This window comes from Pinus tabuliformis, chromosome 2_2, assembly GCF_031772625.1.
Source record: "Pinus tabuliformis cultivar Carrire ecotype Pingquan chromosome 2_2, CPIR1, whole genome shotgun sequence".
NCBI classification, from domain to species: Eukaryota; Viridiplantae; Streptophyta; class Pinopsida; order Pinales; family Pinaceae; genus Pinus; species Pinus tabuliformis.
In genome coordinates this window covers 792,126,369-792,142,321 of record NC_142300.1, presented here as the reverse complement: position 1 = coordinate 792,142,321, position 15,953 = coordinate 792,126,369, and positions in this window count along the sequence as shown.

Below are 15,953 nucleotides of genomic sequence, written 5' to 3'. Positions count from 1 at the left end.
CAAGAAACCATAACGTCCCAACCAAGCGATCTCCTCCTCAGCACTGGAATCTGTGTCCCTTGACTTAGTCCTCTTTTTGTTTTCAATTTTTTCAAATATTTCCAATCAATTTACCATGTAGCTTATATAGTGACTTTGGGTGGGCTTGTCACAATCCCCTCCTCCTTGAGGGAATGTTGCCCTCAGTTTTCGATTTCCCATACGAAACATACCATCAAAATGCAACACATATTGTTTTATGGAGCTTTATACGCATAACTCTATACAATATTTACAATTATGCATACTTTCTTTAATCAACAAACAAGAAGTAATACAAAACTTTAATGGGATCATTCATTTCCCATGTGGCCTCCTCTCGCCCTAAGTGCTTCCACTACACTTTGACTAGCTCTATGGCTCGGTTCTGGAGCATGAGACTCCTCTGGTCCAAAAGGAACATTGGATCTGGTCTAAACTATGCTTTTGGTTCCACCTATAGCACAAACCAATCAATCACATGATTAGAATCCTGTACATAGTTTTTAAGTAAATAAACATGGAAAATGTCATGAACTCTAACCGATGGAGGTAAAGCCATTCTATATGCCACTAGTCAAATCCTTTCAAGGACTTCAAATGGCCCACAATACCTTGGTGCCAACTTGGTGCATGTCCCCATCCTTAGGTAACTCTTCCTAGGCTTAATTCTTAAATAAATGTGTTCTCCATATTGGAATTCTTTGTTAACACTATGCTTATTTGCATAGATTTTCTGTCTATCCCGTCCCACTTTCAAATTTTGCCTGATAGTATGAAATTGTCATTCCATCTCTTTATGCATATTGGGTCCTACATGGACCCTATTAACTAGATCCAAGGAAAATTTTAAGGATGTAAAATTTTCTTGAAGATTAAAAACATTGGCGAATCTCACTAATCCCTAATATGAAAATTATAAAATGCTTATTGATATATTTGTAAAATTATTAAAATTTATAGTGATTTTATATATAGTCTCTATATAATGTTGGTGATTTTTAAGGTAAAATAATTTTATATTCTAAAATTTAGCTAAATCATCTTTTATAAAAAGTGGAAATTAGTGAACCTTTTTTGTGGAAAAATCATGGAAAATTAGCCCACTGGGTGAACATTAGCCTCTAAAATTTTCCATTACTGGATCACTCTAGCTAATAGGAGTATTACATCTTCTGCCATATAATTCATCAAAGGGGCTCATATTTGTGGATTCTTGGTGCCCATTATTGTACGAAAAATCCACAAGTGGAAGATATTCTTCCCAATTCTTGGGCTAATGCATCACATACATCTTCAACATGTCCTCAAGGATCTGGTTGGTAGTCTCTATTTGTCCATCTATTTGTGGATGATAGGTGGTACTAAATGCTAATTCTGCTCTTGAACCTACAAATAGTTCCTTACAAAACTTGGAAGTGAATTTAGCATCCCTATTTGAAACAATTTTCTTAGGGATGCCATGTAGCTTCACAATCTATTTTATCAAAATTTGTGTTATATCACTAGCAAAATTGGTGGATTTAACTGCCACGAATTGAGGTACCTTTCTAAGCTTATCCACCACTACCATGATTACATTTTGTTTCTTATATCTTTTGGGCAATGTATTAATTAAACCCATAGAGATTACTTCACACTCCCATTTCAGAATAGGGATAAGATGTAACAATATTGTCGGGTGTTTCCATTATACCTTTACTTGCTGACATTCCATGCATTTTTCTGCAAAGTATGCTACTTCATTCATCATATTTGGCTATTGTTTGTATCTTTTAATGGATGTAAGGGTATTTTGATAACCCAGGTGGATTGAATAGGACTTAGCATGGAATTATCTCATTATCAGTGTTTTTACCTCATGACTCTTAGGAACATATATCCTACCTTTAAGTATGACTAATTCATCCTCAGTGAGGTGGTATTCTCCATCCTCACCACCTTGCCACAAAATTTCATTTACTTGTTGATATGTGTCATCTTGATATCCCACACTTTCCATTCTTTTTTCCAAATTTGTTGCATATGAGCTTACACTTTCCAAGTGATTAACTTGGATTATCCTTCTCAAGGTATCAACAACCTTGTTTTCCTTACCCTTTATATAATTAATCTCAACTATGATTTTTTTTATCATGTCCAACCATATGGCTTGCCTAACATTCAACTTCAGTTGTCCAAATAAATATTTGAGCCCACTATGGTTTGACATGAGCATGAAGTTCCGACCAAGGAGTAGTGCCTCCACATTTTTAAAGCATGAATGATGGCAGCCAATTCTAAATGATGCATCACATAATTTTTCTCAAGTTTATTTAATTTTATGGAATCATAGCACACAACTTGTCCTTCCTGAATTAAGACTTTACTGAGTCCCTCCTTGCAAGCATCGATACATACTACAAAATCCTTGCTAGGATCTGGATTCTTAGCACTCGTGCACTGCTACAAAATTGCTTTAACTACTCATATCTTTTTGCACATTGTGAAATCCACTTAGATATTTTCCTTTTCTCATTAAGGATATCATGGGATGTCCTATTTTTTATAAATTTTTTATAAATATTCTGTAATATCCTACTAATCCCATGAATGGTCTAATTTCATCCACGTTGTTTGGAGTTGGCCAACCCTTAAGGCTTTGATCTTATCAGGATAAACTGATATGCCTTCCTTAGAGATGATGTTCCCTAATTAGTGTACCTACAAGTGGAAGAAGCCATAGTTACCAAGCTTTGCATATAGCTTATGTTCTCTCAACAATTGTAGCATAGGCACGAGATGTTGTTCATTTTCCTCTTCCGTTTTTTAATAAACCAATATGTTATCAACAAATACAATGAAAAACTTGTCCAAGTAAGGTCATAACACCCTGCTCATCAAGAACATGACCATGGGAGGGTTATTAATAAGCCCAAAGGGTACCACTACAAATTCATAGTTCCCATATCATGTTCTGAAAGTAGCCTTATGAATGTCCTCCTCCTTGATTCTTACTTGATGGTAGCCTGAACTCAAGTCAATTTTGGAGAAGATTGTTCCTCCCCTTAACTAGTCAAAGACACCATCAATTCTTGGTAATGGGTACTTGTTCTTGATGGTTACCTTATTTAATTTTTTATAATCTATTCATAGTCTCAGGGTTCCATCTTTCTTCTTTACAAACTATATTGGTGCTCCCCAAGGCGACACACTTGGCCTTATGTATCCTTTGTCAAGCATTTCATTCAGCTGCAGTTTTAACTCAAAAAACTCCAGGGTGATCATTCCATATGGAGCTTTAGATGTTGGAAATGTTCCACATAACAACTCAATAGAGAGATCTCTCTCTCTATGAGGAGGAATTCCAGGAACCTCTACTAGAAAGACATCTACGTACTACTGCAAACCAAGGTATTTTTGAAGCAATTCAACTTCCTCATCATTTGTTGCTCTATTGGCCCCCTTATTCTTGGAAACTTGTACTGAAAAAAAAATAGATCCCTTCCTTCTATTCTGTTTGTCTTGCATAGTAGTGATCAACCTCACTGATATGGGATTTTTCTTTCCTTGCAACACTCTTTTCGTTCCTTGGTCCTCCAAGCATTCTATTTCCTTTTCATAGCAATCTACCTTGGTCTAGTGTACACACAACCAGTCCATGACCAGTAACATGCCATACACAGACAATGTTAGAACATTCAAGTGGGATGTTGTGGACATGCCACTGAGTTCAGATGCATATGAATTCATCCAATGGTGAATTTTCATCATTTTCCCTATTGCTAATTGAACCATCCATGGTTCTCTATGTGATTCCTTGTCCATTCAACAATTTTCTACAAGCTTTGGGATGACATAACTATAATTACAACATGGATCAATCAAAATAGAAATAACTTTCCCTTCTAGGTTACCTTCCATCTTAATGATGGATTCCTGGTGGTATGCTTGGTGATTTTCCGATGTTGTGTAAACCCTTAGCATACTAACGACTACTTAGTCCATTGTGCTTTCCTTGTAAGCACTGTAGATCTTGGGTATAACCTCCTACTGGTGTGGATAGTCCTTTCTCCTATGGTTCCCACCACAAGTACAACACTTGAGTGGCTCTCGACTTTCAATCTAGGGTTGCGCTGACACTAGTTGTTGCACCTTTCTATTAACATAAACATTGGCCTTCTGCTAGAATTGTCTTGTTTGACCTGGGTGGTTCCCCTCTTTTCTTTCTAGGTTCTTCTTGGACCAATTCCTATTCTGTCCAACAATGCTTTTTGATGGCCAGTTACTTTTAATCTCAGGCCTACACCTTGCTTGATCATAGAAATTTTTTTAATTCTTGATCGTATCCTTCAGGGTCTGGGTTTCTAGAAATTCAATTTTATCTTTGAATACCATAGGAAACCCACTGACGAAATATTGAATATTAACTTTCTCATCCTTGAGATATGATATCTACCTTAGTAGTCACAAAAATTTGGTGTTATATTCATCATTGGTCATCCAAACTCGTTTTCTTTATTGTCATAGTAACTCTCAGATAGGTATTTCTCTCTTAATATCTTCTCAAATTCTTCCAATGTCAACTCCTTCTCTATAATGACTCTAGTATTCTTCAGGTCCTCACACCATATGTTGGATTATCCTTTCAAGTTGTAAGAGGTGACTATATCTTTCATATTCTCAAAATAATTATGTATTCTAAAGAACTTCTTCATCCCTAGCAGACATGCTTCAGTGTCCTCTACCTTCTTCACATCCCCATCGAATGTGGGTGATTTTTCCTTTATAAATTATTCAAGCATATGATCCCTTTCCCCTATCTCTGATGGATGGCGATGGCGGGAGTGATGGTGTCCTGAGGTAGCAGAACTCAACTATTTTATCGAGTGAGGAACCTATGTTCTAGCCCTTCCTCCAGGGAGTCATGAATCACAAAGGCTTTTCCTCTCTTTACGACTAGTCCTCCTTTTAGATTTCCTTTTCCTCTACCTAAGAGAGAGTTTTTGGAAGATGACTACATTGATCTTAGTGTGCCTTTCTTTAGCTCCTATTAGCCTCTCATTATCGGCCCTAAATCTCCTCACCTCATCTCAAAGGCTTCTTAAGGTTTCCATTCAATATGGGGAGTGGTTCCCTTCCCCTTTCCCAACCGATCTCTCTTCTTCATTGGTTCTAGTTCTATCACATCCATATTAGGATTTATCAGAACTATATTCAACCATTCCAATCCTCGTTACTATATATTTTCTATGTTGTGCTACATGCAATTTGTTGTAAATCAAACATATTGTTAGACATTTTAAAACAATAATTAAACAAAAAATCATGATCAAGGACTTGCATTCATGGATGTGTCATGGGGGATACTGCGGTTATAAGAAACCATGATAACGTACAAGCATTTGCAAATCATATGCAACAATCATTCAATTGTGTGATTGGTACATAATTAATGATAAGAATGTATTCCCAGTCATAATCCTACTCCCATCAAGCTATTAGCCATCCACTAACTTACCTTGGTACAATTTCATTAACAAACCTCAAGCATAGTTCAAACTAACTTTGTACCTTATAATTATTTAATAAAATTTCATCACTTGCCCTGTGACAAAATCCTTATAGTCAAAGTATTGAACCTAGATGCTCTGATACAACTATAACATATCTGACCCCTTCATTTCACATTTGAGGAATGGGCTAGTAGAAATATATATATATATATATATATATATATATATATATATATATATATATATATATATATATATATATATATATATATATATATATATAAACACACATATATACATATACACACATATATACATATACACATATATACATATACATATAAATTGACTAATTTAATGTGGCTCTGAGACCCTCATGATGTCCCAACTCCCAACTTGAGATGACCCCTGTCCCTTGGAATTTAATTTTCCAGCTGACATGTCACAACTTCGTCACCCTTAGGACATCTTGCCATACCATGTGAGGCCCCACTTTGAATATGAACTTCTGATATTATTTTACACAATAACTACAACTTTTGATACTCTAGGATGCCACATGACCCCCATGCACCATCCATCGATGTTCTTGTGGGACCCCCTGTAGAAATTCCCACTTAGGTCACCTGATAATGCAATATACTGAAGCAAAATACAAGATCTACTTCTACAAAAAACTTGCAGAAGCTTAATCGATTTTGAGCAAGATAAAATAGAACACATATAACTGAGAATGAGAAAGCAATCACACATGAACACAGAAGAATAATCTAGGGAAAGCCTCATCTAAAAACCCCAATCTCTGTATTATCATACAAGTGGAAATATGTTCAAATTACACAAAGCATCAGCTCACAAGCTATCCTTCTCTCAGTATAATCCAATTGCTGCTCATAGAAAGTCAAAGGCTTCTCACAAACCTTCTCCTCTGCCCTCCAAGCCTCATACTTCCTTGTGTAGTTTCTCCTGGGGTCCAATGGCGCCACCTGTGTGAATTCACCTCTCACACTTCTCACTAAACTCAGAAGTAACTGCATAATCCTGAAGGAGATAATTCCTTTTGCATGGATGAGTTTCCTATATAGGAAAATTCCTCCAACTGATAGTACACTATCCCTTCCTCTGATCTCAACTATGTCTCTGACTGAATTGACATGCATGAGTTATTTATGAGAGAATATTCAATTATCTAAAGTGCAATAGTTACATGGATGCATGCATTAACTAACTCAACTCACAATTAGTTCAGCAAACTATTTGAACTAATCTAACTAGACTTAACTTAGTTAATTGAGCTAACTAATTACAACTCAAAGTGCAACTCTTGATCTCCTTGAATCAAGGGATAACTTCCTCAATCAATGGAGAAACTAATGCATGTCTTCACATAGACTTCATGTTTGATTTTCTACAACTAATTATATCAAGATGAATCAATTAATTATTTTACAAACAACTGCTAAGATCAAATTCCAATTTTACTTATGAATTTTAGTTCAGGGACTAACTAAAATTGGAATCTATCCTGAAATACTATTTATAGCAATGTTATTTTTAGCATTTCCATTTTTCATTGCTTGTTGCTATGTCAAACACTGGTACCTGAAATTCTATTTATAACAATGCTATTTTTAGCATTTCTTTGTTATTTCCAACACTCCCTCTCAACAAGAAAGGCATTCAACTCGAACTTGATCTTGAACCTTTGGAATTTTCTGTGTGCAACACTTCTCCCAAGTGTTGTTGCTCCAACAACTCTAGAAACAAAAAAAATCTCCCAACTGACCTCCCTATTGGGCTAGAAACATCCTCTGATACTGAAGCTTCCTCAACTGCTGACAAGTGCTCCCTCTGTGACCTCTAAATTATTGCAACACTCCATGCATCTCGTACTGTTGCACACCTCTCTGTCCCATTCTTCACTGGTGCAACAATCCTATACCTCTCACATTGTTGCAGCTTGCTAGCTTTGCGTTGTCTTGGGATTCCAGCATTGTAACTCTCTCTGGTGCTCCATCCACATCTATCTCTACCCACTAAGCCAATCCTGCTACCCCTCATTGGGGCTCCCATAGCAAGGTCTAATCAAAGAGGTTGGGTACCTCAATGATCCTGCCCCTATTCTAGCCTTCTTGGGATTGTCACTCCACATTGCATCACCTCCTACCTGGAGGTATGGATGCATGTGATCCCTCTACCCACTTGGCTTGAAATTTCCCCCTACTAGAGGTCTCTACATCAGTGGATGCCTCCACTCGATCTCCTCTCAGATTCTCTAGTTGTGGCTGCTCCACAACCTCCTGAAGTTGCTTCACCAATTGTGGCTCCTTCACAATTGTCTGAGACTTCTTCTGGTGCTGCATGTTGAGAGGTAATGTACTCTCCCTCTCAACCACCAAGTCTCCATCAGTTTCCTTTCTCCTCAAGGCTTTGCATGCATCTTGAACCTCAAGAGCATATAGGTTCTTGACTCATTAACAGATCTACTTCACTTGTCTCGTGGTGATGTGTCTAAGGAAAACCTTTCCCTTACTGAAGACTACATCATAGCCTTTGTCTTCCAGCATTGCGATCGATACCAAGTTTTTCTTTAGTCCTGGCACATACTTCACACCTGTCAAGGTAATGCGAGCTTCATGCTCCCTCTGAAAAACAACTGTGCCTACTCGTGAGACACTATACTTTTCATCATTACCCATTGCTATGAGTATCTGGAGATATTTCTACTCCAAGGTACTGAACAAACTCTTATCACCAATCATGTGGAATGAAGCTCCACTGTCAAGAAACCAACCACATCCCACCATGGATGAAACCATGCATGCGAAGAGGGTGAGATCCAACTCAAACTGTGAGGCCAATGCCTCACCTTCAGATCCTTCCTTGGATCCCATCTTGGATTTCTTCAATGGAACATTTGGTGCAAAATGGCCCACCTCATGACAATGAAAGCATCACACTTTTGATTTCTCAAACCTCTTCGCACCATGGGAGGAAATCGATTTGGGATGAGATTCCTTCTCCTTCCATTTCTTTTCCTTACTCACTAAGTTGCAGTTTTCTTCATCCTCCTTGGATGAAGAACCATCTTTGGTGCTTCTTCTTATCTCCTCCTGCATCAGATCTGACCAAAGTCATCCCCAATCTGGAAATTTCTCTCTTCCATTTACTGAGCCTTGGTAGCTATGCCAGCTCTTAGGAACACCAAGGAGATCCAGACTCACCATGTCATCGGCTATCATGATCCCTACACTTCCAAGCTCATCCATGCATTTGGTGAGCTTGTTTAGATATGTCGAGATCGTGTCGCCCTTTTCACACTTGATTTTTTGAAGCTTGTCTTTCAGCACCAACTTCCTTTGCTCACTGTTATTATGATATAGATCTTTCAATATTTTCCACATTGAAAATGGTGTCTCCTTCCCATGGAGCCTCGAGACAATGTGGTCTCGAACTCCCTCCAAAAGGATTCTCCTTGCTCTAGCCACACATTTCTTCCATTTTGCCAATTCTGTAGTATTAGTTGCTACCGGCTTGGGGACTTCTTGATCAATGAAGTCCTTTAGACTGTTGTCCTCTAATACTACTTCCATGTGATCCTTCTAGGCTATATAATTCGATCTTCCATCAAGGGCATACTCGAGTCTTAAACTGTTGAACACCATTGGTGAAATTTGAGATGTGATAAGAATTTGAATTCTATAATCAGGAACTTCAACCTTCAAACTTCTCCCTTCTTTGTATACTATTCTTCGCTTTGATCACCTTTGCGTTGATACAATGTAGAAATTCCCGCTGTAGATCACCTGATAATGAAATTTACTAAAGCAAAATACAAGATGTACTTCTACAACAAACTTGTGGAATATTAATCTATTTTGAGCAAGATCAAATACAACATGTATAACAAAGAATGATAAATAAATCACACACGAACACGGATGAATAATCTATGGAAATCCTCAGCTAAAAATCCCAATCTCTGTATTATCATACAAGTGGAAATATGTTTAGATTACACAAAGCATCAGCTCACAAGCTATCCTGCTCTCAGTACAATCCAATTGCTTCTCACAAACCTTCTTCTCTACCCTCCAACCCTCCTATTTCCTTGTGCAGTTTCTCTTGGGGTACAATGCTACCACCTGTGTAAATTCACCTCTCACACTGCTCACTAAACTTAGAAGTAACTACGCAATCCTGAAGGAGATAATTCCTTCTGCATGGATGAGTTTCCTATATAGGAAAATTCCTCCAACTGATAGTATATTGTCCCTTCCTCTGATCTCAACTGGGTCTCTAACTAAAATGACATGCATGAGTTATTTATGAGAGAATATTCAGTTATCTGAAGCGCAGCAGTTACATGCATGCTTGCATTAACTAACCGAACTGACAATTAGTTCAACAAACTATTTGAACTAATCTAACTGGACTTAACTCAGTTAACTAAGCTAACTAATTACAACTCAAAGTACAACGCATCCTGATCTCCTTTAATCAATGGATAACTTCCTCAATCAATGGAGAAACTGTTGCATGTCTTCACATAGGCTTCATGTTTGATTTTCTACAACTAATTAACTCAATATGAATTAATTAATTATTTTACAAACAACTGCTAACATCAAATTCGAATTTTACTTCTCAATTTTAGTTCAAGGACTAACTAAAATTGGAATCTATCCTGAAATACTATTTATAGCAATGCTATTTTTAGCATTTCCATTTTTCATTCCTTGTTTCTATGTCCAACATTGGTACCTGAAATTCTATTTATAGCAATACTATTTTTAGCATTTCTTGTTGCTATTTCCAACACCCCCAACCATGACACATATATACAACTACTTAAGAGTTAACGACCCAAGTGACAAAGAAGTTTTCCATCAACTAATGCATCATAAACTAACAATCCTTAGTGCCTAGGATTCCCCGAGATAGTCAAACATTTTTGTTTACGGGGTTCTCGCTTGCAGGGTATGACCATTTCCTACATAACATCATGATGACGTCATCCATACCATGTTTTGGCTTGCGAGAGGTGCATGTGTCACCCTCATGTGGCTTCTTTGGTTATCCCAAAACTCCCAAACTACATTGCACATGTCTCCCAAAACGTCATCTCTACCTAACGATAAGTTGCCATTTGTGCGGTTGAAGGGGAGAGAGGGATTCCTCGATCACTGGATTCACACTTGGTTTTACTTAGTGAACGGGAACCCTTGAACCCAGAGCCCTTTAAGAATCATTAGTACAATGCTCTGGGTTTTTACTGATGGTACTGGACCTGTCAACATGTTAAGGGATATCCCCGATAAGAAGTCCCAACTAAACCTCAGACCGTTTGGAGTGGGAGTCCTAGCAGTGGGTAGTAATGTAGTGCCTTGACCGTGGTAACACGCAGAGGTAAGTATGATAACTTTGTCAAAATAAAGTGTGTGACCTTGCAGAGAGTCAAGTGATATGCATGGGGGTTCTTACACATAGAGCGTAAAAGGAAGTGTGTCCCTCACAAGCTTGTAATAGTACGCAACCTGAAAGGAACATACGAGTGGAATGACATCTTATGTTGGAAGAGAAATTGTCCACAATACAAAGTGACAGGTTAATACAAGAACACGTCACCAACAAGATTCATACAATGGCATATAAAATAGTTCATACACAAATGTGTAAGTTAAATAACATACATTATTAAAGTAACCAAAATAGGTGAACTACAATAAAAACATATGCATGAAAACGTGTTGGCTCATTTATATTATTAAGTGAAATTTCCATCCATACATACACCATTGTCAACCACTAGCCCCAATAGTGGAACATTATAGTCAACACCACCTTCTCCTCCAAAGAGATTTACTCGCTCTATGTTGTGGAGAAGCCAAGGCTCATCACAATACTCTCCAAGACCTCTCTAAGAAATGCCTAGCCAAAAACTTGTCTCCCAAAATCCTCTTCTATGAGTTATGAGGTTCTATTTATAACAAAGGGTGGGGTGACCCTTGACATTCCCCTTTGTGACTCTTTGCCTACCCTCATGACTCTTAAACTTCTTTAAAAAACTCAATACATTATGTAGTAACTGTTCACATCCCACTAGTGACACTTGGAATTTCACTGACAACATATTTAATAATAATATACATTTTTGCACGTGTACCCATGTGAGACAAAATAGGCTAGAGACAACCTAATAGGACAAAGCACTATGACTCTGGATTTTTGGGAAAGACCAACTCAAGAACATCCACTTTATGCTTCTTGGACATGTACTGATGCCAAGCTTGGTATTGTGCTAGGATGTCCACAAACTACTTGATTTTTTCTTACTAAAAGCAGACTCTTGCCTCCATGGCATCCGGCTATATGGTGTTGGAACCTATGTCCATCTCATCTTGAAGCATGTGTAACATGGTGTAGACCATGATAGGACCACCAATGTTCTTTTGCATCTTTGGTGCACTTAGCTCCAAGTCATCCCTAGTGGCCTCTCGCCTTAGCTTCACCATGTACCCATTGACCTCTAACCATACTTGGTTGTTGTTCTTAGATTTGGTGAGCGAACTTGCATATTTTCACTCTCTTCCTCAGTTATTGGCTATTCTAGTTCATCAAACTGTATTGGTGTTGTTTTCTCTGTCATTGCGCCTTGCTTTTTTCTTATTCCCACTTCTTCTTTTCTTCCTATTATTTCCTTAGATTTTTGTTCTGCTTGCTACAGTCTCAGTTATGCTATCTATAAGATTTGTTTTTCTCTCTTTTTCTACACTGTTTGCCTCCTTTTTCTTCTACTTTCAAATCTTCTCACATGAAGATTGAATCCTCTTTCACTCTGCACCTTTGTTCTCCCTTTATTATTTTAGCAATTTCCTCTTTCCCTGATCTTGTATTGGATTGTTTCCTTCTGCCACTACTACTGGTCTTGCTGCCATGTTAGTGTTGATTCCTTTTCTGTAAATAGTTGGGAATATTCATATATTGGCAAGTTGATTGGTTCCTTCTCAACTGCTTTCCCAGTACTACTTTCAGTGGTCTCTCTTGCAACAACTCTCTTTGGTGCCATGGTACAATGACTGCTGGAGAGAAGTGCTTCACGAGCATGGTACCTATGGGACAAAATGGACAATCATGGCAAAAAAACATTAGCTCTTACAAATCCAACTTCACAGCATGAGTAAGCAACAACTAGGGCATCTGAAGAGGGGAATTGCACATTTTTTATTAACAGGCATAACTGAATGACTGTGGGAACTATGCACTATGTAGTCCCAACAGTCATTGAGGAAGCTTCATGACTGGAACTACATAATGCGTAGTTTAGTCCAAGTTAGGGACTGGGAGAGACTGCACAGTCTCAGTGACCAAGCTAGGAGATTGGATCTTGGAACTACATAGTGTGCAATTGGATCCAGCCCCAGACAAGCTCTGTGCAATTCCAGAGGCCAATGCAGAGGCCTTGAGCTCCTAGATTGCACAGTGCATGCAGTGAAGTCTGAGATCTAGGCAAGGGGAGCCAAAATCTATCCATGGGGAGTGTGCAAACAAGAAAATCTAAAGGATTATTTAAGGATGAGTGAAGACCTGACTAAATTTATATGTATGCATGTAGACAAAGTGCAAAAATGGATCAAACTGAAGGAACATGAAGCATGCGAAGGGAGTCGCCGCAATAGTGACCGTTGGTGCAAAAATGGGAAAACTCATGCGACACTTGAGAAAGGAAATCTATAACTTGAATCAACACTTCCAGAAGCTAAAACAAGTTAAAATGCCAACAATCATTCAAAAAACCGAGTGAAAGAACACTCTAACAAGCTAAACTAGCAAAAGTGATAGAAAAAGAAACAAAAGGTGATAAAAGAAAAACTCACCCCAAAAAGTGATGACAATGCTCCGAAGTCCCCTTGATGATCTAGGTGGATGTTGGTGGCCACCCACCTATCCCATTTGGACACCCACATTTGTCTCTTTTAGTTTTTCAGTTTCCTAAATTGTAGCACAGTTTACTATTTTTAGCAGCTTTTTGGGTCCTGAACTTCCGGAGCCGTTTTGAGGCCCTAAACGACATTTTTTGGGAAATCTAGGGGCAACATGGGTCCATCAATTGATGTTTCCCTTCCCAAAGTTGTAGTACTCAGATAGATATTTATAACAATCTATTGTACGCGTCAAACGGATATCGGGTGCCAAAGTTACGACCCCGCAAAGTTGATGTACCAACTTATCCAAAACGGGGCCCACAACTTGGTGTTTCATATTCTAGGGTTAGGGTTTGGGATGCGAAGGGTTTTCCATTGTTTCCCAATAATAAATAGGCCTTCGAGCCTAATTGTAACATAGTTCAGAGGCATGTAGCCACCATATCTCTTCTCAGAGATAAGCTACCATCGCCCTAGCTTGTTTATTTCCATTTCTGTTTGTAAGCCTATTTTAGTATTTTACATTAATGAAATGAAGTATTATTTCTGCCACATATCTGTATTTATGTTTATCTCTGTAATATGTTTCATTCCTGTTTAAATCCGAATTAGTGGTATCAGAGAGGTCTGCTTTTTCTCTTTTTTTTCTTTGCATGTCCCCAATGAGGTCAGGATATAGGGAGTTCGGACTTGAATTGGTTGAACCTTTGCAAAAATAACCTCGAAAATCCCAACAGCCTCCCATGGGGGATGAAAAGAAATATGAGGGGGCAGGAGATCCCATCAAAATCTTGCTCGAGGAAGCCCTCGAATGACAAAGGAACGTGATGATGGACAGCTTTGCGCAGATCCTTCAGCGGCTACCAAGAGGCGATGCCTCGGCTTCCAACAGCTACTCTGGAAATGCCACACCATTTAAGGTACAAGTCAATTTCGAAATTCCCATATTTGAGGGTCAAATAGACGTGGATGCTATAAATAAATGGTTAAATCTGCTAGAAGGGTATTTCTTTGTTCATGAATTTTCGAGCCGGGAAAATATTGTTTTCGCTCTTCTCAAAGCAGCCCCCCACGTCAAGGACTAGTGGGAAACCTACTGTGACTAGAAGGATGAAAGCACATGCTCACTATTTTCAGCCGCAACCACTTGGGATTCATTTCAGAATGCCATCAAGGAGTAGTACTACCCTGTCAAAAGCTACGAGGACAAATACATAAAGTGGACCACGGTGCGACAAAGAAGGGACCAAGATGTGCAAGAGTTCACCAACATTTTTCATACCCTTCGCACATAGTTGGGTATCAAAGATTCTGATCTGCATCTGGTACTCAAATACCATGGCTACCTACACAGATACATCTAGGAAGAAATGGAGTTCCTGAACATCTCCTCGCTCGGCACAGCATATCGATACGCTGTCGAAATCAAGCAAAATTTCAGAGAGAAGAAGTGAGACTTTGCATCTGTGAATCCGAAGACCGAAGGAAAAAGCCAAGGCGGGGTGACCCAAGACAACCCGTTGAAGCCACAAGAAAAGAAAAACACCACAAAGTTGAAAAAGGACACAGGAAAGTGGTGTGAGTTCCACAAGAGCCCCACTCATAACACAAGTGAGTTTCGGACCAAGCAGTCGCTGGTGGTCGAGTTGAAGGCTTCCGAATTAGATGCATGTTCCAACCCTAAGCCAAAACATGACAAGGGGAATGGCAAAGGGAAGAAGATCATTGATGCAGATCCCAGTGCCACTGTTGCCACCACCAAGATCCAGAAAAATGAGCCCAAAGATCCAAAGGAGGGGGAACGTCTTTTCCACTCACAAATGTGGGTGAAGGGTTTGCCCCTGCAATTCATTGTCGACAGTGGAAACCAAAAGAACCTCATTTCAGTATAGGTCATGAAGCGGTTGGGCCTACCGACTACACCACACCCACAACTGTATAGTATCGGGTGGCTTCATGAAGGACGAGATCTCAAAGTTCGCCAGTAGTGCCGCCTTCCCTACAGCATCAAGCCCTTCACAGACAAGGTATTGTGTGATGTTACACCTTTGGATGTTTGTGGTGTACTATTAGGCTAGCCATACTTGTGGAGGAAACATGTTGTGTATGAGTCAAGGCATCACGTTGTCATTATTTCTTTAGATAATTCATTATAGAGGATACGAGAGGTAGCCTCACCTACTGCCACCTCTTTGATCTCTACTAAGAAAGGCAGCAAGCTCATCTGCCAGACTAGGAAATTCATTTTCTATCTGATTCGCACCAAAAGTAAGGGGAAGATCTTCACAACATCCATGACCCATGTGAAGGGTTCCTCCACGTAGTAGCAGCAGCAAAGGAATATAGTCATGACAAAACACAGGAACAACTTCTCCTCACCCACATGGGTCCCACACAAGATTCAGGTGGGCAACAAATTCTGCTTGCATCTGCAGAAAGAATGCCTTACAAGAGCCCATCAGTAGCTCTGACCACGCCAATGTGGTCCTTACACCATTACTAAGGCTATGGGAAA